Source organism: Pan paniscus, chromosome 21 (genome assembly GCF_029289425.2).
Source record: "Pan paniscus chromosome 21, NHGRI_mPanPan1-v2.0_pri, whole genome shotgun sequence".
In the NCBI taxonomy this organism is placed as follows: domain Eukaryota; kingdom Metazoa; phylum Chordata; class Mammalia; order Primates; family Hominidae; genus Pan; species Pan paniscus.
This window is the reverse complement of record NC_073270.2, coordinates 66,688,428-66,711,694: the sequence shown is the minus strand read 5'-3', so window position 1 is coordinate 66,711,694 and position 23,267 is coordinate 66,688,428. Positions and strand designations below refer to the sequence as shown.

General features: G+C 45.9%; 2 long non-coding RNA genes across 2 annotated transcripts in view; both read left to right on the top strand.

Moving 5' to 3' along the window:
• LOC129394910 (uncharacterized) overlaps positions 1–9,125 on the top strand; it is a 56,934-nt gene extending 47,809 nt beyond the window's left edge. Inside the window, exon 3 of the long non-coding RNA XR_008622310.1 lies at positions 9,019–9,125. This is a non-coding gene — a long non-coding RNA (uncharacterized LOC129394910). The remainder of the gene's footprint in view (positions 1–9,018) is intronic.
• Positions 9,126–12,063: 2,938 nt separating this feature from the next.
• On the top strand, positions 12,064–16,228 carry LOC117977212 (uncharacterized). Its single transcript, XR_004668229.2, has 3 exons — positions 12,064–13,632; positions 14,143–14,635; positions 15,241–16,228. It is a non-coding gene; the product is annotated as an uncharacterized LOC117977212 (long non-coding RNA).
• Positions 16,229–23,267: the final 7,039 nt, after the last annotated feature.

Here is a 23,267-nt window from a genome sequence, read left to right as displayed (position 1 = left end):
CAGAAAGTCCTAGGAGAGAAGCATCTGCCTCCCACTGGCTAAGTCATCAACCCAGGCACTTGTCTATCCATCAATCTATTCCCTCCACCTATTAATTCACTCAACCACCCACCCATCACTCATCCACCCATCATCCACTTACCCATCCATCCATCCACCCATCCATCCACACATGCATACCCTTATCCACACATTTATTCATTTATCTATCTATTCATCCATTTACACATGCAGATATGCATGCAGTCATCTGTTTGTTTGTTTATTTATTTATTTATTTTTTCGGAATCTCACTCTGTCGCCCAGACTGGAGTGCAGTGGTGCGATCTTGTTTCACTGCAACCTCTGCCTCCCTGGTTTGAGCTATTCTTCTGTCTCAGCCTCCTGTGTAGTTACAGGCACGTGCCATCATGCCCGGCTAATTTTTTGCATTTTTAGTAGAGACGGGGTTTCACCGTGTTAGCCAGGATGGTCTCGATCTCCTGACCTTGTGATCTACCTGCCTTGGACTCCCAAAGTGCTGGGATTACAGGCGGGAGCCACCACGCCCGGCCATGTTCATCTATCCATCCAAATACCCATAATCCTTCCTTCCTCCTTCCCTCCCTCCCTACCTCCATCCCTTTCTCCCCCTCCCTTCCCCCCTCCCTCCCTCCCTACCTCCCTCCTCTCCTCTCCTCTCCTCTCCTCTCCCCTCCCTTCCCTTCCTTCCTTCCTTCCTTCCTTCCTTCTTTCCTTCCTTCCTTCCTTCCTTCCCTCCATCCATCCAACATCTATGCTTTTTATGCCTCAGGCATGTTCTGGGCACTGGGGAGTCAGTGATGAACTCAACTATGAAAATCTCACCTTCATGGGGCTTTCACTCTAGTTGGAGAAGACAAACAGCACACAAGTCAACCATAAACAAGGTGATTCTGGGAAGTGACTAGCGTGATAAAGCACTGTGTTAGGCTGCAGCACTGGGGTGAAGGGCCTCTGATCGGTGCCATGGCAACCAAGACCTGAGTCCCGTGCTGAAGTCATCATGGGTGATGCCAAAGACAGGGAGTTGCACCAGCGAGAGCAAAGGCCGGTCTCAGGGAGATCGTGGCACTTCTGGGGAACAGAAAGGATTCTGGGGAGCAAGGGAGGGGAAGGCAGACATGGTGGTCAGGCCTGTGAAAGGGGAAGTCAGAACACAAAAGGAGTTATTTTTGTCAACAGCTCCCTTGGGAACTGCGTGGTGTGGGGGGCCAGCATGGCCTTGCTGTGCGCCTCCCCTGCAAGTCACCACTCTGTTCCATTACCTTCTGTGTCTTTGAGATGTCTGTATGTGGTGTCAGCCAGCCAGGTGAAGTGGAGAGCTATGGGTACTCTAAAGGTCATTCGTTAAATCACTCACTCAATACATACGTATTGAACGATTTCTAGGCGTCAGGTTGGCTCCTCGGCCTCTCTTGTCCTTTGCCTCTCCCTGGAGTTAGGCTGCCCTTTGGGTACCCACCAGGGCCCCTCTGATGGGGTTTCCTTGGAGAGGGAGTCCCGGGATTCCACCAAGGTCTCTGCCGGGAGAGGGTGGAACCTCACCAAAGATGCCCGCCAGATTCCCGTGCGTTCACGCCTTCCCTAAGGTGCTGTCTCATGGTCCATCCTCCCGCCTGTCTGGGACCGCCGAGATGTGCTGTGTTGGTGGGGACAGGGCAGCCTGTAGCCCAACTCAACCACGGGGCTCGGTGGCTTGAATGGACCCAATGGGCATGGGCATGAAGTTAATCACAGCTGTCATTGATTTCTCAGTGTGGACCTGGCAGGGTACTGATTCTGTGCTCACATTTGTTGAAACATTTCAATACATTTAGGGGGTAGGTGCTACAGTCTGCCTTTTACAGAGAAGAGCTCAAAGGAGTTAAGTGCTTGTCTAGCATCCTGCAGCCACAAATGAGGGGATAGGAGTCAAATCCCGCAGTCCCGCTCAAGCCTGGTATCAAACCACTCAACTGCATTCCTCCCAGGAATGAGCGAGGCCCCAGTGAAAGGTGTTTCAGGGACCCCAGAGTCAGTAACAGGCTCTCTCATTAGCCACCTCTTACTAACAAGCCGTAGCACTTGCTCCTTGCTGGGCCTGCCAGCCTATGAGACGCTGAAGGCCTTGGTGTTGTGTCTCCATGGATACTACTCCGCTCCTCAGGTAGGAAAATTTTCTGTGTGCTGCTTGGAAAACAGCGATTCAGCCATATCTGTGGATTAAAGACAAAGCTGTCCTTTATTAGAATGAAAAGAAAATTTTAAAACAACTGAAAACCCCAAACGAACATGCTCTGAGGCATCATACCAGTTTGTCTTTTTGTTTTGTGCTGAGAATTCATTTCCATTTTCAGGCAGCCCCGTGGTGGAGGAAAATCCCTGAGTGCTGACTTCTGGGGCAAGTGCAGCGTCAGGGTGATGTGCGTGCAATGCCATCCCCGCCCTCCACAGGACACAAGGCAAGAGGCCAAGCCCTGTAGCGTCAGGTTGATGTGCGTGCAATGCCATCCCCACCCTCCATAGGAAAAGAGGCAGGAGGCCCAGCCCTGTACTTCCCTCCCTCTAGACTGGAGGCTGACAGTCCATGCAGACAAGCTGAGACAGTCTCGCCCTAGGAAGGTGCCCAGCCTGGCTGGACAGTCTGGGTGGTGGACATAGGAGCAGTCCAGGAAATGGCTTTGCTGATGAAAACGACAGTGTTCAAAAGTAGGATTTCAGAGAATCTGCTGCATCCACCTCCCATGAGAGTCCCAGGTGAAAGATGACAGAGAGTTGGAGATCCAGAAATGGCTCAGTGAGGAGCTAGTCTACAGGTCTCCAAACTGGTTTCTGTGGGACTTGGTGGTGACCCAGGATCTGACTGGAGCACCTTGGGAAGCCTGGGCAGGTAGACTTCCAAATCTTAATTAAAATCATACCTGCTAGCTTAAAAAATATATTTTTTTGGCTGGGCGTGGTGGCTCGCACCTGTAATCCCAGCACTTTGGGAAGCTGAGGCAGACAGACCACGAGGTCAAGAGATTGAGACCATCCTGGCTAACATGGTGAAACCCCATCTCTACTAAAAATACAAAAATTAGCTGGGTGTGGTGGCATGCACCTGTAGTCCCAGCTACTCGAGAGGCTGAGGCAGGAGAATCGCTTGAACCTGGGAGGTGGAAGTTGCAGCGAGCTGAGATCAAGCCACTGCACTCCAGCCTCACTACAGAGCGAGACTCAAAATATATATATATATATATATTTTTTTTTTCTAAGATATAATTTAGACACGGTTCAACTCAACCTTTTCAGTATGCAGTTCTGTGAGTCTTGACGAATGTGTACAGTCATGTAACTAGCACCACAATCAAGATACAGAACATTCCATCCCCCACCTAGCCCCTGGCAATCTCTGATCTAGTTTCTGTCTCTGTCATTTTGCCTTTTCCAGGTTGTATGTCGTATACATTGAACCATACAGTATGCAGTGTTTTGGGGCTAGCTTATTTCAAGTAGCGTAATTCACCTGAGATTCTTCCTTGATGAATCAAGAGTTCTTTCCTTTTATTTCTGACCTTTATTTTGGGCCACCATTTGTCTTTCAGTTCCCCAATTAAGAGACATTGGTATTGTCTCCAGTTTTTGGAGATGTTTAATAAAGCTGCCACAAACATTTACATGCAGCCTCTTGTGTGAACAGGGGTTTTTTAGTTTTACTCCAATAAAGTCTTAGGAATGTGGTCCTGAGTTACGGTAAGTTTAACTTTATAAGGAACTCTTAACTATCTTCCAGAGTGGCTGTGTCATGATATGTCACTCATCCCATCAGCAAGGAGTGAGGGCTCCTACTGCCCCTCATTCTCCCCAGCATTTGGTGTTACAGTGGGATTTTCTTTTAAATTTAACCATTCTAATAGTTGTAGTGGTATCTTATTGTGATTTTAATTTGCGTTTTCCTAGTGACTAATGATGTTGAGTATCTTTTCATATGTTTATTTTTCAATTGTACATATTCTTTGGTGAAGTGACCACTCAAACTTTTGTTTTTCTGGCTTTTATTTATCTTACATATTGAAGAGCATTCTAAGGTTTTATTGAGAGGAAAATAGACAGTATGAGAAAAATTACAAAGCCAATAAAACAGATCAGAGTACAGGTAGAAACATGACCTTGCAATGCTGCGTCTACCGCCTTCTCCAAAATTCCACACTGAGGAATATGTCCAGCTTATTTTGGGATAATAGCATTGGTATTGTTACGGGATCGTTGGGGTGTCGCTTTTCTGGGCAGAAATCTCGGTGGCCAGTGGCACCTTTTCCCGAGTTCTTGTCCTGCATTCAGGAAGAATGAGGTATGCAGACAAGTGGAGGGTGAGCAAGACAGAGAAGCTTATTGAGTGTTAGAACAGCTCAGGGGAGACTTACAGTGGGTAGCTCCTCTTTGTATGCAGGTCATCCCATCAAGTGTTCAGCTCTCAGCAGAGACTCTGGAGAGGGTGGCTCTTCTCTGCCATCAGGTTGTCCCCATCATCTCTGCAGCCATCATCTGCAGTGGTCTTCCCACTCCTGTCTGCTGCTGGTCATCCTGTCATCTCTCCATTCTCTGCCTGCTCTGGTAAAGCCCAGGGCTTCTATGGACCACAGAGGGGAGAAAGTGTGTGCCAGCCGGCTCATGGGCAGCCATGGGAGGACACAGAAAAGGCACCACAAGTCTTCATTCCAGTCCATGGGATTGGCCTTACCAGGGACCCATCCTTTTCTGCCCAGGAACCTATCTGCCTTCTGCTGCCATTCATGATGCCCAGGTTTTGCCCCAACTTTTCTGAGATTGGAGCAGACACCAGCAGCAGAAAGCAGCCAGGCAGTGGGAGCAGGCACTTCTGAGCCTGCAAGGGCAGGGGGCCTTCCCAGGCCAATGGGGCAGCAGCCTGGGTCTGCAGGCAGTTTGGGCAGCTGCAGCGGCACCCAGGGAGCTCCCACCCCAACTTAGAAGGGATGGGGCTCCCGCTGGCTCCATGGGGCATGCAGCCCAGGCAATGCCTCCCTGCTGCAGCCAACGTGATGGCAGTGACAGGCTGTCTGGAGCAGCAGCTGCCATCAGTATGGCAGGCACCCCCCAGAACAAAGGCCACAATGCTGGTCACTTTCAACTCCATTCTCCACGCTATACTTAAAGAAAGCAATTGGTAACTGATCATTGCTGTTTTGCAGAAGACCATAGAGCTTTAATCATGCCAATTGACTTCATATTATTTAAGTTACAAATAATGAACAACTGATGTTAGTTACTTAATAAACACTTGTTGAATACATATAAAATGCAGTCCATGCTCACTGGTTTTGGGAAACCAAAATCTATGTATTGAAAGAGAGAATTAGGCCAGGCACGGTGGCTCATGCCTATAATCCCAGCACTTTGGGAGGTTAAGGTGGGTGGATCACTTGAGGTCAGGAGTTGGAGACCAGCCTGACCAACTAGTGAAACCCCGTTTCTACTAAAAATACAAAAATTAGCCAGGCATGGTGGCGTGTGCCTGTAATCCCAGCTACTCAGGAGGCTGAGGCAGAAGAGTTGCTTGAACCTGGGAGGCCAATGTTGCAGTGAGCCAAGATCACGCCACTGCACTCCAGCCTGGGCAACAGAGCAAGACTTCATCTCAAAAGAAAAAAAAAAGAGAGAGAGAGAGAGAATTAAAAACAAACGTTGACACTATTGAAAATGGGCACTAAGAAGTTCGATAGGATGCAAGTTTACAGAGGTTACAAGGGTCTACTTGGGAGAAGAAGGGCTTGAGTTGGACGCAGAAAGATGAATAGAAATAGGACTAGTAGAGAAGACAGTGAAAGAGAACCCAAGCTGAGAAAGAGATGTCTGAAAGATGATGGGTTGTGCGGTGTGGAGCAGGGGAGACCATGCTCTTCAGAGCAGAGGCCGACCCTGAGAGCAGTGTGATGTCAGTAGTGGGAGCTGAAGTTAGAAAGCCAAGCAAAGGAGAGTCTCATGATAGAGGGGCACTGTATTGTGAATAGGGGCTGCTTTTGGTTTGACCAGGGTCTATACTTTCTATGGTCTGCACCTGTTTTGGCAAAAGACTCTCTGGGATCACTGGGGTCAGCTTGGCAAATACTCCTGGTACATAAAATGCTCACCTGTCAGCTTTTGTTAATAGGAAGACCTCATGCCAACCAGAAATTTTCTTTTATTTATTTATTTGTTTATTTATTTATTTATTTTGATACAGAGTTTCCCTCTGTCACTTAGGCTGGAGTGCAATGGGACCATCTCGCCTCACTGCAACCTTCACTTCCCAGGTGCAAGCCATACTTGTGCCTCAGCCTTCAGAGTAGCTGGGATTATAGGCATGCACCACCATACATGGCTAATTTTTGCATTTTTAGTAGAGATGGGGTTTCGCCATGTTGTCCAGGCTGATCCCAAACTTCTGACCTCAAGTGATCCATCCACCTCAGCCTCCCAAAGTGCTGGGATTACAGACATGAGCCACTGTGCCCGGCCTCAACCAGAAATTTCTAAGAATTTATCAGAAAAATCAGCTCAAACTAAGAATTTTGAGATGTTGGGCAAGAAAAGAAAAATTCTCAGGCTTAGCTAATGAAGAGGATGAACATGGAACTCTCGTTAATTGACCTAATTACTGTACAAATTTTCTTAATTGTGTACCTTAAGAACTACATGCCAGTGTCTGCAGTTAAACCATTTTTGCTTTAGATTTTTTGAATACTTCTCAAGTTCCTTAAATATCTCCACTTAGTTTCTTTTATTGAACAAGCAACCCATATGTGCATTGATTAGTCTGTAACAGAAACAGACCCTCTTTCAACTGGATGGGGAAACTAAATCTATTTGCCAAGACTAAATCCAAGGTCTGTCCAATGACCAAGTCCCCCAGGAGTCCCGCTGTGTGGGCTGACATGAGACAAGTCTATGGCTGGGTTTTTATCTCTTAAAGCCAACATGTCATTTATGGGCTGTACAGCTGAGAAACACACAACAACAGGGCCATGAACAAAAAGCACAACACTGGTCTCTTGCTCTACAAGAAGACTTCTGGAGCACCTCTCTCATCCTGTGGTTCATGCCCTACTGCCGCTGCCCTACCCTGCAGTCACAGCGATATGTGCCTTCTGCCTCGAAAGCTCCTGTGTGCTCTTGGTTCCTGGCCTGTATTCATACACCTGGCTGCTACTCTGATATTACTATGAAAGCTTTGCTTAGCTGTGTCTGTAGAGGTGTACGGAAGGGACATTCCCAGATCGCTTTAGTGGCACTGGGTTACAAGGATAGTCTTGTAGTTGCATGATTAATATGTGTTTCAGAAATTCAAAAACTGAGACTTACAGCAGCCCCATTGCAAATCAGAAGATTAGAGTACAGTTGCTAGGAGTAGGTGTGGAGCCCCCAAAGCTTGTCCTCTTGGGAACACCTAGCCTTTAAACTTCCAAAGGAATATCCAATTAATAGATGAGTCACCATCCATGTGGCCTTCTCCATTTGTGCAGACGCCACTTCAGAGCTTCCCCACTTCCAGCCCTTACAGGATGAACTTCATCTCAGGCACCGGTCTTGATGCAGGACAGGGGAGCTCCAAAGTGTGGCTTAGCCCACGAGGGTTTTGGCTTTGTCCGGGAAAGAATTCAAGGATAAGCCAGGTAGAAGAAAACAGCTTTATTGAGGTGCAGTGTCACAGCTCCATGATTGCTCCTTCAGAGCAGGGCTACCCGGTAGGCAGAGGAGCAGCTCAGGGCAGTTTTGCAGTCACATTTATACCCACTTTTAATAACATGCAGATTAAGGGGCAGTTAATGCAGAAATTTCTAGGGAAGGGGTAGTAACTTTTGGGTCATTGGATCATTGCCATGGAAAGGGGCAGTGGTGTTGCCTTGACAACACTAAGTTGACACACTGGTGGGCGTGTCTTTTTGGAAAGATGCTTTTTCCCTGACCCTGTTTTAGCTAGTCCTCAATCTGGTTTAGTGCCCAAGCCCCGCCTCTGGAGTTGAGTCCCACCTCCTACCTCAGTCTGAGAAGTGAAACTCTTAACTAGACCCATTGTTCCACTGAGGTCACTTTGAGTGGTCATGTTTTTACATGTTTGACTCTACATCTCTCCAATACACTTGGTCAGGTATTTCTAAAACACTCTTCCAGTGATCCCTTATATCAGAGGTTGTTAAACCGTGGTCCTCAGGCCACATCCACCCAACATGTGGTTTTGCCAATAAAGTTTTATTGGAACACAGGCGTACCCATTTGTTTATAGATGGCCACAATGACAGAGTTGCATAGTTGTGTCAGAAACATCTGGTAAGCAAAACCTAAAATATTTATTGTCTGGCCTTTTGCACAAAAGTTTGCCAACCGTGATTCAGAAAGCAGTGAGCCACCTCGTGATGACATGTGTTCAGCTGCTCTATCCTTGTAGCCTGTTGGTGCTCAGTAATGATTGCAACAGGGAGTGTGACTAGAGGACCACTTTGCAGGGACTCTGAGGCTCAGGTGGAAGTTTTCTCCACCTCCTCTCCAAGATGCCTCTTGACCCTGGATCACTCGGATTCTAAATGCCTCCCAATGATTGCTCCTGGTGCATACAACAACCTGATAGAGGCAATGGTTGGGGACATTTGGCAAGTTTCCAGTGGTTCAGGGAAGCTTAGAAAGAACCAGAGACTTCTTGGCCCTCTGATGCCCCCTCCCACAACTCACCCACCTTGGTTCCTGGTTTTCTTTTCATTTGCATTATTGCAAAATTCATAATTGTGTGAAATTGCATGAAAGTATGAAATGTGCATTGCATTTGATTAGCTCTGCCTGTGGCTATCAATAGGTTCTACACACACACACACACACACGCACACACACACACACACACACAGAGGGAGGGAGGGAGAGAGAGAGTGAGATTTTGAATTTAATGATATTTGCAGTTAAGCCAGCTAGAGCTGGAGGGAATGTACAATCATCAAGGCGAAGGCAGCAATTTGCTGGGCAGCCAACTTCTGCTCCATCTCATTCTAGTGCTTGGTGATCCGGCAGCCTCCACGTAGTGATGCTTAATTGGGAAAGAAAGAGGAGGTTTTGAGCAACTCATTTCTATTCCAAAGGTAGTCCTCATTTTTATTCATTCTGGCTATTCGTTTCTTCTGTCCTGTTGAGGTAAGTGAAGGGCATGCCAACAGGGAAAATGCATGGACCACCCCAATTATGAATAGTTTCCTGGTTCAAACTCCAGTGTCCACATGGATTGAGTGCTGAAGGGTTGGGCCAGTGTATCCCAGACTTGCCTTGTCAGTTAGCCAGGTTTGGGGAACACTTAATTCATCTGCAAGTGAATAACAGTTTCAGGTGATGTGTTTCTTATGCTTGCCTCGTTAATCCACACCTCCATCCTCTGACGTAGCACCTCCATTTCAGAGATGAGGATATGGGGGCCTCATAGACGGTCACTTGTCCAAAGCATGCTGGCTGGGATGAACCTGGGAGGAAGGGTGGAAGGAGGTGAAGTCTAAGGAGTGTCCTCTCACTCATACATTCAGGCTACAATAGCAATATCTGTATCTGCGTCTATATTGGTGTCTATGTGTGTATCAATACCTGTATCCACAGCAACGTGCATCTCTATGCACGTGTCATCTAGTCTCAATATCTATATTGAGTACCCATAACAGGATCTGGATCTGAATCTACATCAATGTCTGCATCTATTTCCATATCCCTATCTTATCAATATCCATATCATATCTATATTAATTCCATATCATATCATATCAATATCCATATAAATCTATATCCATATTCCTGTCATATCCATATGATATCATCTCTATATCCATGTTTATATCATATCATACCATACCTATGTCCATATCATATCCATAACCATATTATATCCATATCATATTTATATCATTACCCACACTATATCTATATCCATATTTATAGCATATCCATATCCATATCTATATCCATATTCATAAAAATCTACATCCATATTAATTTCATATCCATACCCATATTATATCTATATCCCTATTTATATCAAATACATACATATATCAAATTCATATCTGTATTGTATCCATTTATATATCATATTTATACCATATCAACATATCTATATTCATATATATTATATCTATGTCCCTATCATACCCACATCTCTATATCTATATTATATCTATACCCATATTGTATTTATATCCACATCTATATCTATATCCATATAATATTCACATCCATATCACATCTATATAATATCTACATTCATATCAAATCCATTCCATATCAAATTTATATTCATATCACATCCATATTCATATCTGTATCCATATCTATATTATATACCTATCTATATTATATCTCTATTCATATCCATCTTATATCTGAACCCATATCATATACATATCAATATCATATCTATATCCATATGTATATATTTTATCAATATGCTATATCCATAGCATATCCACATCCATATTCATATAATGTCCATAGCCACATTCAGATCCATGTCATATCCATTTTATATGCATATTAATATCATATCCATATCTATACCTCTCTATTTATAAGTAAGCACCCATGTGGCAGGCACTCAAGTTCCCCATTTGCAAGTTGTACAGAGTTCCTAACTGAGCAGAGCTCACCAGCTACCTGGAAGTCAGACATTTATGGTTTGGACAATCACTCAGTCACAATCCTCTTATATGTTACAAAAGAGAAACACATAGGGGTTTATCTGCGGGTACAGAGCTTGTCAGGGAAGAGTTCTAGAGAGGAGACGTGCCAGATAAGACAGGATGGGGCCTAGACCCTGGCATAGGTACAGGGCACAGAGCCCCTGGGAAAGTCATCCCAAAGGCCTTGAGGATGAGCAGGGTTCTGTGCTTTTGGAGACCTGCAGGGTTGTTTCGCTGGAGCCTGGGCCGGCCGGAGACCAGGGGAGAAGAAACCAATCACCTGCTAAAGATCAGGGGCTCTGGGCTGAGTAGGGGCCTTAAGCAGAGAGAAACTGGGGACGGTCTGCAGGTATCTGTTTATCTGCAGAGTTGAAAATACCTGAGATGATACTTATTTTCCAAAAGTATACAAGCTTCTCAAACCTGCAAAGCCCGTCTCCAGTTCCTTATCCTTCCTGGCTCATGGTCTCTGGGAATTTAAGCACAAAATCCCACATATTTTCACACTGTGCCTGTCAGAATGTCAAGACCCTGACAAGAGTTACCAGGATGGGCTAATATTTTGGGAAGGAAGAAAAAATGTCTCCTCATGGTGAAGTCAATGCAGGAGCTCAACCCCTTCCATCACCTGAAATTCATAGGTGAAGCTGTGCTCAACACCACAGCATTCAGTCTATTTTCAATGAGGAAATGGCTCTTAAACAACATTTTCAGCCTGCAAAACATAGTTAATTTAAGGGCTCTATTTTAATCTGTAAATTAAATAATGAGAAGACCCTTATGATGGCCCACACACACCCAGCGCCCAGGAACATGCCTTTCCTCTGCAAATCCCCACAGCTTTCCTCGGAACTCACACACAGTGACTGTAATTACACCGCATATCAGAAGGTGTCTTTGGAGAACTCAGGTGCAGAGAAGCCGTGTGGAAGGCACATTCTGAACATGAGAGATGGAGAATTTGTGGACCTTCTCTTCCTGAGTGATATGCCTTTCTTTGCTTATTTCTGAATCCTTCTTTTCCTTTAAAGATTTTTCTTTTCTCATTGCACATTTACAGAGGCTTCCACTTTGCAGCGGACACCAAAATTGTCTGAAACATTATTTTTACCATCAAGCTGAATGAAAAGTGGGTTTATATTGAACTCATGGACATAGTTTAGAAGGCTTCCTTGTCCTAGAAATGTCAATCATTTGGAGAAGTGAGTTTCACACCGTGATGAAGTAAGTATCTCGGTGTAAAAACCCCAGCAACTTGCCCTCACGTCTCCACAGCAGGAAGTGGCTTTTGAGTCAGGATCAGGGATCACTGGTAATGCCAAGGGGACTCAATCCTCCTTCCCAGTGGCTTCTAGGGAGCTGATTAATGGAATTTAAGACCAAAGGGAGGGATCCTACTGTTTTCCCTGACACCCCCGCCTTTCCCCTTTCACTTTGAGAAGAATAGTCCCGAACAGAAGTGGGTGGGAATGCTCAGAAGACCACCTTTCCAGCTCCCCTCCCTGGATGTCTCACGTGGCAGGGACCTGGGTCTCCCTGCAGCAACGCAGGCGGGTAGATCGGGACTGCAGTGTGGACATGTGGCTAGGGGAACTTTGCCTCTAGGGGCTCACCAGGACTTGTAGGGGAAGGGGCTTCTGAAGTTGCCAAGCAGGTCTCAAGCACTATTTACATCATGCTCTTCCAGAAACAGGCTCTGAGATAAAGATTTGAGGGCTGGTGGGTTGTGTGGGAGAGGTTCCAGGGAGCCGCAGCTGTCCTAGGGAAGTGAGGCGGGGAGGGACCCAAGCCGGCACAGGTGAGTTAATGAGCAGGAGGGCACCCAGTCCTGTGGGGACTCTGCAATTACCAAAGAAAATGTCTCTGAGCTGTCACACGAAGGGATGAGGAACACAGAATATTTACTGACCTTTTTTTTTTTTTTTCCCAGCAGTGGCTGAGAGCTGTCCCTGAAAGAACTGATTTCCACACGTTCAGAAACTGGTGCCAAGAAGAGGTGGGTGGAGTCCCAGCTGCACGGCCCACGCCCTTCTTCGGTCCTGGTCTCTCCAGCCCACGCATCTCTCGAGAGTCTCTCAGGCCCACACTCTGAGTGTCCATGTTACTATTTTTAAGAATGGATGGTCTTAGCTGCTCTTGATCATCCAGTTGTTCTCAGCGGTGATGCTATTGGTCACAAGGCTGGCTGGTGTCTATGGAAGTGTTCTGCATACACGCTTGTGATCAAAACAATGCAAAACTTAGAAATTTCCTTTTGTCTTTCCCCGTGAATGTTAAGCTAATAATCTATTTTTCTGCCTTGTTATTTTTATAATGACAGATACCTCCTTCCCATAGTTAAATCTTAATGATACATTTGAGCATATCAATATATTGTCAATCTTACTCCCCCTACAATGTGACTAGACATGGTTGCAGGTCTGCTTACCTCACGCTGAGAACAAACTGAGAAAATGTGCATGAGCCCTTTTGACAGAAGAGAAACTGAGTTCATGGATGCAGTCAGTCCAGTCACACAGTGGGGGCAGCACTTGGGACAAGTGGCAGCAGCAGGATTCAAACCCAGACTCCATGCGGTGCAAAGCCCATGAACTCTGGCTACACCACAAACCAAGTGTCAGAAGACTTTTCATTCTGTCCGCCCTGATGGGGGAATTAAAAGTCAAGGCAGGGAAAGGTCTGAAAACCAGGAATGAGAAGCTGCAGAGCTGAATATTTAAGAAGCATCCTGATCTGTGCTTGGGATGCTTCCTGCCATCCCTTAATTCATTGATGTAAGGAGTGTTTGCAGGTGACCCCCTGGCGCCAGATGCTGGGCTGGATTCTGGCTCTGCACCAATGAATGAAACAAAGGTGGTCCTATCCTCGTGGAGCACAGAGAGAGGAAAAGGTCATGGAAGAAAAGGTCATAAACAGCGGACAGGGGCGTATGAACTTACACATTTGGAGAGAAGTAAGAGGGAAACAGGGTGCGGGGACAGTGATTAAACTGGCTATTAGGTCAGGTGGGCAGGGGACAACTGAAGCTCGAGGGTGTCTCTGCAGGGCAGGAAGCAACCAGGGAGATGAAGAGCACCCTAAACGGTCGGTTTGGCACATGCAAAGCCAGGGGCGGGGGGTAGAAGGGCTGGAGGATTTGAGAAACAGACGGATGGGAGCGTGTCTGAGGCTCTGGGCTGAACCCATCAAACCCCACAGCTCCAGGCTGAAGCCAGCAGCCCACACAAGAGAGTGAGAGGAAGAAAATGACTTTCTTGAGGTCATTTTACTTTTGTTTTATTGTGACTCTAGAAAAGACAAATGCAGACCCCAGGGTCCCATCTTGCCTTAGATTCTTCTCCCCAGAGAAAGCTCTCCCTAGGAGTGGCAGGTGTTTTTGTTTTTGTTCTTAGTAATTTCTTCTAGAAGTCTATGTTAGTCCATGTCTGTATTCACCTGTGCATATGTTTCATTTATTCCAAAGGTTCACACTATACCCATGATTTGGAACGTCAGCTGGGAGCTTCCCACACCAGCATCTCATTTCATTTTCAAGGGTGTCATTGAGTTCCTGCGTGCCCACCACAGCACCGATTCCTCTAGCCCTTTCCAGACAAGCTCTTCAGCACTCTTCAGTGTCTTCCCACCATCAACAGTGCTGTTGGGAGCTCCCCTAGTGGACTGTTGCCCATATAAAGCCCTTCAAGGCGCTGTTATATCAAAGGATTTGTGTGGACAAGCTTCAGGGATGCATCTGGGACAAGGCTTTTGCTGGACCTCTCGGTCCTGGGGCCTAGAGTCAGTCACGACAAAGAAGAACGCCTGCAACAATTGGGAAGGTCTTTGCAGCGGAGTAAGAAGGGACAGTACTAGCCTTCCCACTGCATTGCAAGCTCTCCTCTACATGGGACCAGATCAGGGCCAGGCTGTCTTCATTGTGACGGGTGGATTTCAGAATTTGTAGAATTGTGGACCTGGTAGGTTTGGAGACCAAGTTTGAATTTAGACTTATCTGCTTAGCATTTGTGTGACCTTGGGCAAGCTATGTCACTCTCTGAATGGCAGATCATCTGTACAAAGGGTGTAATTAAATTAACAATAAAGGATGATTGGAATGACAATATATGGACCTTAGTAAAAATACAGTAACAGATGTTGGCAGTGAGGATACTGAAAAATTGCGGTGCTAGAGAAGGAGAAGAGGAGGGAAGGGGAGAGGGAGGAAGGTAAGGGGAGGAGGGAGAGCAGGAGGACAAGGAGAAGAGAGTTCAGGAGAAGGTGGCAAGGTGTGCAGATTCACCAAGCCCAGGTATTAGCTGTCTCTATTTAGCCTCATTAGTTATGTTCTTAATGAACCAAGTTAGAACCAGACATAACAGGAACAACAAGAAATGCAACAGTATAAAAGCACCCAGAGAGAAGTGTTTATGGGAAGTCCTGATTCACTCCTTGGCCTTTTTCTAAAAGTTGGAGTGGCTGTGCCCTAGGATCCCCTTTGGCTACTTGGATAATTACCCAAATGTGGATCTCTTTGCTTTAAGGTTTTTTTTTTTTTTTTTTTTTTTTTTTTTTTTTTTTTCAGGGAATCTCAGGAGAGAAGCAGGTGCCAAAGGCATTTCTATCATTGCAAAGCTGATCACGTCTATAATTTTCCACAGCATCTCTCTATGAGATCAGGTACAAGGAGATTTCACAGTCTGGGAGGAACCTGCTGGAAATGCAGCCCCGTGGCTTCCTGTTCCCTTCATGGGAAGGCATTGTCATCATAGCTTCCATTTTTGCCTCTGCTCTTGTTATTATATATTCAAAGTATTATACCAACATCCCTGATGTGTATCATGCTTTCACATATTTAACTTGGCTGTCATGAAATTCACAATCACCTAGACTAGGACAGAGAGGCGGAAAGGGGAGGGGTGGATGGTGCTGAACTTGCAACGGTAGGGCTGAGTCAGAGCCCTGACTCTGCAACTTAGAAGCTTGGAACCTTAGCCTCCTACATGTCACCTTTCTGTATTTGGAGGCCGCAGGACCTGTTTTACTGCAACACCTGCACAGGGTTATTGTGATGATCAAGGAGAGCCAAGATTTGTGCAAATAGTTTGGAGACTGCAAACGGAAAATGAGGATGGCCTCCTAGCTCAACAGATCTGCTCAAGGCTGCAGAGCTACTAAATGTTAGAAACAGGTCCAGATTTCAGGTTCATTTACCTTTGTTCCTATTCTCCAGAAGGAGACCCTGAGATGCAAGATTTAATAGGGGACACTGCTCAGGAGAAAGGGGTGGGGGAAGTGGGATGAGACATGAGACAGAGCTGAGCATGGATGTGGTCATAGCCAGACCCTGGGAGGAGCTCTGGGGCATAGAACACTCCACGGAGCTGGCCTCCCCCTTTGCACACCACGCTCAAGCCCTGCATGGTGACTTGAGTCCCCTACATGTTTCCTGTACTGGTCTTACCATTGCAATCCTTCTGGCCCATGGCTCACTGCTGCCCAAGGCTCAGGACTTTTATTCAGGATCATCTAATTCTCTTTCTTTGTGACACCACATCATAATTACCTATGGGTTGCCCTTCTTCAGAGGCCATGGCAACCTGAAGTCAGGGGATGTTGCTTGTTTATTTTGTGTGTCTTCATACCCCAAAACTCCTACCCAGTGGCCTGAGACATGAGGGGCCCAACAGCAAGGTAACTGGATGTTAATGACAGAGGGTTTCTGACTTCTCAACTCCATGCCAATCATTCCCAGCCCTGCACACCATGTGAGGCCGTTTGATAGTCACAGCCACTCCACAGTAAGAGGTTCTAATTATCTGTTTCACAGATGAGCAATCTGAGACTCAAGGACATTAAGCAGCTTTCCTGTGACCACACTACAGGGGAGAGAGAGAGGGCCATGTTTAATCCAAGCCACCCTGGAGTCCTGATCCTGAACTCCTGACTCCTAGGCTTCACTGTCACCAAAGAATGAGAAAATCAAGAGACTGGGAAGAGGCTGCCCTGGGTGATGACCAGTGTGAGATGGCCATTTGAGAGGGGGTCATGAGCAGGTGGAATCTCAAAATGGGAGAAAGAGGAGTAAGGCAGGGAAGGGCGATACTGTCCCTCCACCCCCTACTCTGTCCCCAGTGCACAGCCTGCACCCGGGCCCTAGGAAGCTGCTAGTGGATAGCTGGTAAATGGATATGGCCTAAAAGCCATCTTAGACACTTTCTCTCTTCTTCTTCCCAATTCTATGGGCTGCTTTTCACATTGATGCCAGTAGCAGCTTGAAGGTATTGTTACCTACTAAGTATTCATCTCTTGGACACCAGTGAAAGTAGTTTCCACAAGTTTCTCTCTCTAGTTGAAGTGCAATATTCAAGCATTAGACCCTCCCTAGCAGCGTTTAAATAGTTCCACTCCAGACCTACAGAGTCAAAGTCTCCGAAGTTCAGGTGGGGCTGTACAGAGGTCCTGGCAATCTGTGTTTTCCAATAACTCCTTTGGTGACCCTGATGCTGCTTTCCTGGATATGGAAATCCCTATGAGTTGCATGGAAAGATCTAGATTTTTCCAGAACTGAGTCATGCACAAATGTGGAGATTTTCTTACTACTTAATAAAAATCAAATTATGAGTACAAAGCTAGAGAAACGCCTTGGGAGAGCCATCTCCAGGAAACACCATATGTGAAGTCCACCTGCGACAGCATAGAAGAAGCCCTGGCCCTGTCCTGAGATCCTTCAGTCTGGTCAGGCACACCTCACAGACTGGATAATGAGGATGTAGGTACCCTCGAGATGCCACAGTGGAAGGAAGACTGTGTCAAGGACTATTCATGAAATTTTAATGAAACTTGGATTTGGTCTCTTATTGGCGTACAGGAATGAGCGTCCCATAGCAGGGAAGGCACACAGGTGACTAAGAGCATCATCCTGGCACCCAGCGCCTCCTCCTCATTTTCCCCTTCTCAGACTTAGATGTTGGAATGCCTAGATTCTACTTTTCCACCTTGCTTCATCCCCAAAGGACTGTCCCCTTTCATGGTGAAGCTCATAATCCGTAGTCCTCTGGGAAGTGTGGGCGAGTCATACGATTTGACTAAAGACAGAGCCAAAGCAACATCTCACTCCAGCAGTTGGCTCTCAGGCAGTCCCGGATGCATTCAGAGATGCTCCATGCTGTCCCCACCTCCTTGCATATGTTATTACTGCAGAAAGATTTTTAAGGCCCAAGAAGAAGAAAAAAAGGGGCATTTGAGGAGAGGCAAATCTAGGGATGAGAATAGAAAGAGGTTTGATTGTGGTTTGCTTCTATGATGCTTGTACATTCACCTGATCCCTGGCCACAGAGACCTCCAGCAGAACTCGATCACAGGATGGTCAGGGTCTCAGCCACTCCCGTAAAGCCCCATGGCATCATCTCTAACAGGAATATTTCTTTTTTTTGTTTGGGGGATGGTGTCTCATTTTCTCAGTCCTGCTTTGTCTTGAGCAGACATGCTGCTCAATGCAGCAGGCATGGATGCCAGTCAGCGAGATTTCCTCCTGGCTCCATATTCCTACTGGCCAATGTATGAACCTCAGAGCTGGACCATTGTTCTCATGAAAACAACCATTGAAAACACTTTCCATCATGCGTTACGTGCCAGGTGTTATTTTAAGTTGTATATGGGTTCACCTTTTTAACTCTCATAACCCCGCTATGAAATAAGATCCCTGTGATCCCTCAGTGTATAGAGCGTATAGACAGAGAAACTTGAGATTGAGTCACCCACCCAAGGGTGAAGGTAAGAAGTGGCAGAACTGGAGTTAGGACATAGACAGTTCACTCTGGAAGCTGTGTGTGCAGTCACCATACTATCCTGTCACTTGGAAAAAAACATGTTCCTAGAAAAGCATTACTTTCTTAAGAGAAACTAAAACAAGAATAAAAACAAATCAAAACACAGAACAAGTGGCATTTCCAGGCCCCTGGAAGGGAGCCAGTTGCTCGTCTGCATCAAGTCCTGTATTTTAGGCTTTGAATTCTGAGTCAGGCAGGTCTCTCCTGCTACAGAGGAAGTAGGGAGAGCAGCTGAGATAGGGCGAGGGTAGAATGGGGCCGAGAAGGGGGCAGGGGAGGGCCCCCAAGCTGAGTAGGTCCTGGAAGTGCTGCCCAGATGCAGAGGTAGACGTGAGGGAGGAGTTAAGTTCTGGGATGAGTTAAGCATCTTCCTGCCCCAGGCTTGAAGAGGGGGCTCAACCTCCTCCCCTGCCATTCCCCTTCTGGCCCCATTCCTATGACGCTTTCACCGGCTTCCTGTTCATTTTCCCACTGCACCAGAGGCCCTGACCTGGCCCTCAGGCTGGACAGTTCCTCAGTTCAGTATCCGAGACCCTGCTGGGCTCCCCCACCCTGCAACTGCTGCAGCCTCATGGAGACTTCCATCCCAGGCTGGACCCAGCCACTGTCTCACCAGCCCCTTCCATGCAGCAGAAAAGTGCTCTCTGGAACAAGGTGGTTCTCACACATTCTCCATTGCTTTGGGACCCTCTGATAGCCCCTACCATGCCCTCTTCCCACAGCCAGAACTTACCTGGAGGCTAAGTCCCCACTGTAGTCTGTCCTTTGGAAATACTCATCAAATGTGTCATTACTTATCCAATATCTGTTGTTTCCCTAACAAGGTCGTCAGCTCCAAGAGTACAGGGACTGGCATGTTCACTAATATTCTCTGTGTCTAGTACTGTGCTGGGAACACAGCATGTGCTCAATAAATGCTGCTGAGTGTGAATGCGAGAAGGAACACATGAAGAGAGAATTGGAGCTGAGTGCCAATTAGGACAACTCAGGGTTATCTTCCCTGAGTCCTCTGCAGGGAGGGAGTGGTGGGAAAGCTTGTCCTTCCAGTCTTTACTCTGTCCTGGGGGTTTGCAGAGGGCCAGGGACTCTCAGGGGCCTGGAAGCACAAGGCTCAGAGGCACAAGATTCCCTTCTCTTTCCTCCACTGGGTCCCATTCTTGTAGACATGTTTCCCTGTGGTTCACTACCTCCTGCAGTCCTCTTGGCTTTGAGATGACCCAGATTCTCAACCTTCATGAGCCAAGTTTGGGAACCCCTGCTGTGTGGGGGAGGAGAGCTGTGAGGCCATGGGAGCCTCTCATTTTGCAACCTCTTCCCCTCATTCCTCGCCTTTGTCCTCTGACTCGCACTGGGACCTGTGGAAGATGGGAAGGGGTTGCCCTTTTTCCATGTCTCCTTTGGTCTTCCTCTCTTTACCCATCCAACAAAAATACACGTGGTGCCTAACACGTGCCATGTGCTCCACTGAGCGCTGAGGATGCAGAGATGAGCGAGTTTGAGCACGACTCTCTGCACTTAGGCTTCACGGTCCCTCTCTGGCTGCCTGGAAACGCCCCCTTCACCCAGCCATTCCCTAAAGATGTACTTAACCAGGGTTTGCTAGAGTCCCTCCTTTGCAATCACCCAACTCCCATCAGCGACTCCTAGGCACCACGTCTCCCGCAGCTTCCATCAAATCACCCACCCTGGCAAGAAAAACTGCAGCCAGGGAGACCCTCTGGCTTCCAGTGTTTTACTGCTTTCCTAATAAGAGGAAAATTACAAGTGAACATTGTCAGTAAATTCCCTGGCAGAGAGAACTCTCTGATTGTGCAATAGCCTCTTTCTCCATCCACCTGGGAGCATGATGGATGGACCTGCGACATGGAAAATGTGAAATGAAACTGAATTTAGTAGCAATATGGCTCATTAATAGAGGCAAGATTTTTGAAGAGGGCTGAGGAAAGGGGCTAAATCCTTGTTTCCGTGACACCTTCAATTTGAGTATTCTTAGGAACTTGTCCGTCTGAGTACTTACCCTTTTGCTACCAAGAAAATGTTTCAAGCTTAAGCCAAACATGGGCCTGACTCTTGAAAACTGCCTCCAGCTTCTGCACTTGAACTCATAAAGTCAGGATAGAAGTATAATGTATCCCAGTTAAAGAAATAAGAAAGAGAGAAGAGAAAAGGGGACACACATCCTAGAGAGAATTAAATGTCGGCAAGTTCAATTTTAATACTGGGCTATGGTAAAGCAATTGAGGGATGTGGGCACTGTTTTATTATTTATGCAGCAGACTAAAAGTCATCTGCAAAGGAAATTTTGTGATAGACAGTAAATTAAGCAAAGCTGCCCTACAAATTTGGATTAAGTCTTACACTGGTTTTAATATTTAATACATCCTCATGAATCACATTTTCACAAACTGCAGTAGAAGTTCAGGAAAGGCTTTAGAATGTGTTGGTTTATTATTACTATTTTTCTTCCACTAAAACCTTTCTTTAAGTAAAGCATGGGGTCGGTTGCATTTTATTTTACAATATAAAACACAAAGTCAAATCTCATTGACCAATGGTGTTGCTGGATTTAGTCCAATGCACAACGAGTGACTTAAACTCAAATATTACAAGAGCAACTCAAATTATATCTCATCAGAATCAAGTGCACATGCTCATTCCCTCTTGGTTTACTCTGTGAGTTTAGGGAAAATTGGCTGGAAGGTTCATAATCAAATGTGCTATGGCATAAGAGGAAGGTTTGTAGAACAGAGAACTCAAAGAACAGAAGGGAAAATGGTTTAAAATCCTGTATATCTGATTGCATGTTTAACACTCTGTAGGCTACCAGCTGACATGAACACATTTTTAGCTGATCAGGTGTATATAGTGGTGTTGCTTCATGCACTCCCAAAATATCTATGAATGCAAACCTCATAACTCAGCTTTATGCTCAGATGAGTGAATCAAAGTCTAGATACATGAGTCAGAGAAGCACAAAGAAGGAAAAAATATGCACCACAGAGTGACCAACTTAAGGAGCTCATGATTTAATGACAGAGTCATGTTAAATGTACATGAACAATTGTAGGAGGGGGATGGGATAGCTTCATTTAGGCTACTGCTCACCAGGTAGCAGACACCTCTAACTGACACCAATAAGCTCGAAGCCGGTCTCAGACTTCTTCTCCACATAGTTGCTTCCAATGGATCAAAGTTAGCATGGGAGACCAAAACTACTTTCCATTCATGAATGGAGCCAAGAGGATTGGCTCCATGAAGAGTCATGGTGGGAGCAGGGTTCGTAGGGAAGGTTTCAGTTGCACCTAAGGGGATGGTAGGTAGGTTTGGGTGGTGGGATAGGGGCTGGAAAGGAGGACTAATGTGAGCCATGTCACCAAGGCAGGAAGAAGAAAGGGACATGCAGGAGCCAGAAGAGAAGAGTCCGGGTGTATCAGAGATCGTGTCATGCAGTGAGGCAACCTGTAATGTTGCACCTGCTGAAGGCCATCTGGAGAGCTCAGCCAAACAGCCAAGGCATATGAGGAAATTGGGACCACTTTTGGGCTGCTGAGCATCCTGCCGATATGAAGCCAGCAGTCTTTTGGCAGAAGATTTTTGTCCAAATAAAGAAAGTGCATCTTTGAAGGGTGCTGCTGAAAACCTGCAGTATATCCTAGGGACATCCAAAGAGACAGCTGTGGCATCGCCACCCAAGGGGACCCTGGAGTCTTCTTGAAGCCCTACCCCCAACCAGCCTGCAGGGGCAGAGAAGACCGAACAGTGAGGTCAGGAAAAGGGTGGAGACAGAACTTCAAATCATCCTTGGGAAGATGGCCTGGAGATTCTCCCAGGTCCAGAGATATGCTAGGTTAAGTTGGGCTCCCCTAGAAGCAGACTGAGAGATGAGGATGTGAGGGCAAGGAGATTATTTGGGAGGCGATGGAGGTTATCCTAGGAAACACTAAACCTGTGCATTCATGTGTAGAATAATATACAGATGGTTACATGTAGGAATATTTGTAGTTAGGTGCATATACACAGTTAGTATACACATAGAAATCTTTGTAGATAGGTGCATATACACAGCTAGTATACACATAGAAATCTTTGTAGATAGGTGCATATACACAGCTAGTATACACATAGAAATCTTTATAGGCAGGTGCATATACACAGTATTCACATAGAAATCTTTGTAGATAAATGCATATACACTATTAGCATACATGTAGAAATATTTGTAGATATATGCATATGAACAGTATACACATAGAAATCTTTATAGACAGGTGCATGTGCACAGTATACACATAGAAATCTTTATAGACAAGTGCATATACACTGTTAGTATACACATAGAAATCTTTGTAGATAGGTGCATATACACAGTATACACATATAAGTCTCCTTACTCTGTCAGCTGAACAGGCCAACAGCAATGAGTATTCACAGGGAGCACACCTAGAGCCCAGTTACTGCTTTCTCATACCATTCTCCTGTAAAGAAACCAGGGCTCCTAGGAGAAATAGCTGATTCTAGGACTGGTGCCAAGAATATAAAAGATGAGTCTGTAGCATCTTACAGCGTCAGAAAGCAAAGAAATGCTCAAAAAATAAAACTTTAAAAGTTAAAAAACAACAACACATAGATGGGGGTATGTCCAAGAGGCACAGGCACCCACTGATATAGCTCCCAACAGTCAAAGCTGGAACAGTTTAAGCAATATATATATACGTATATAATATATTTATAATTATAAATATAATTATAATAATATATATAATTGTATATAATATATATA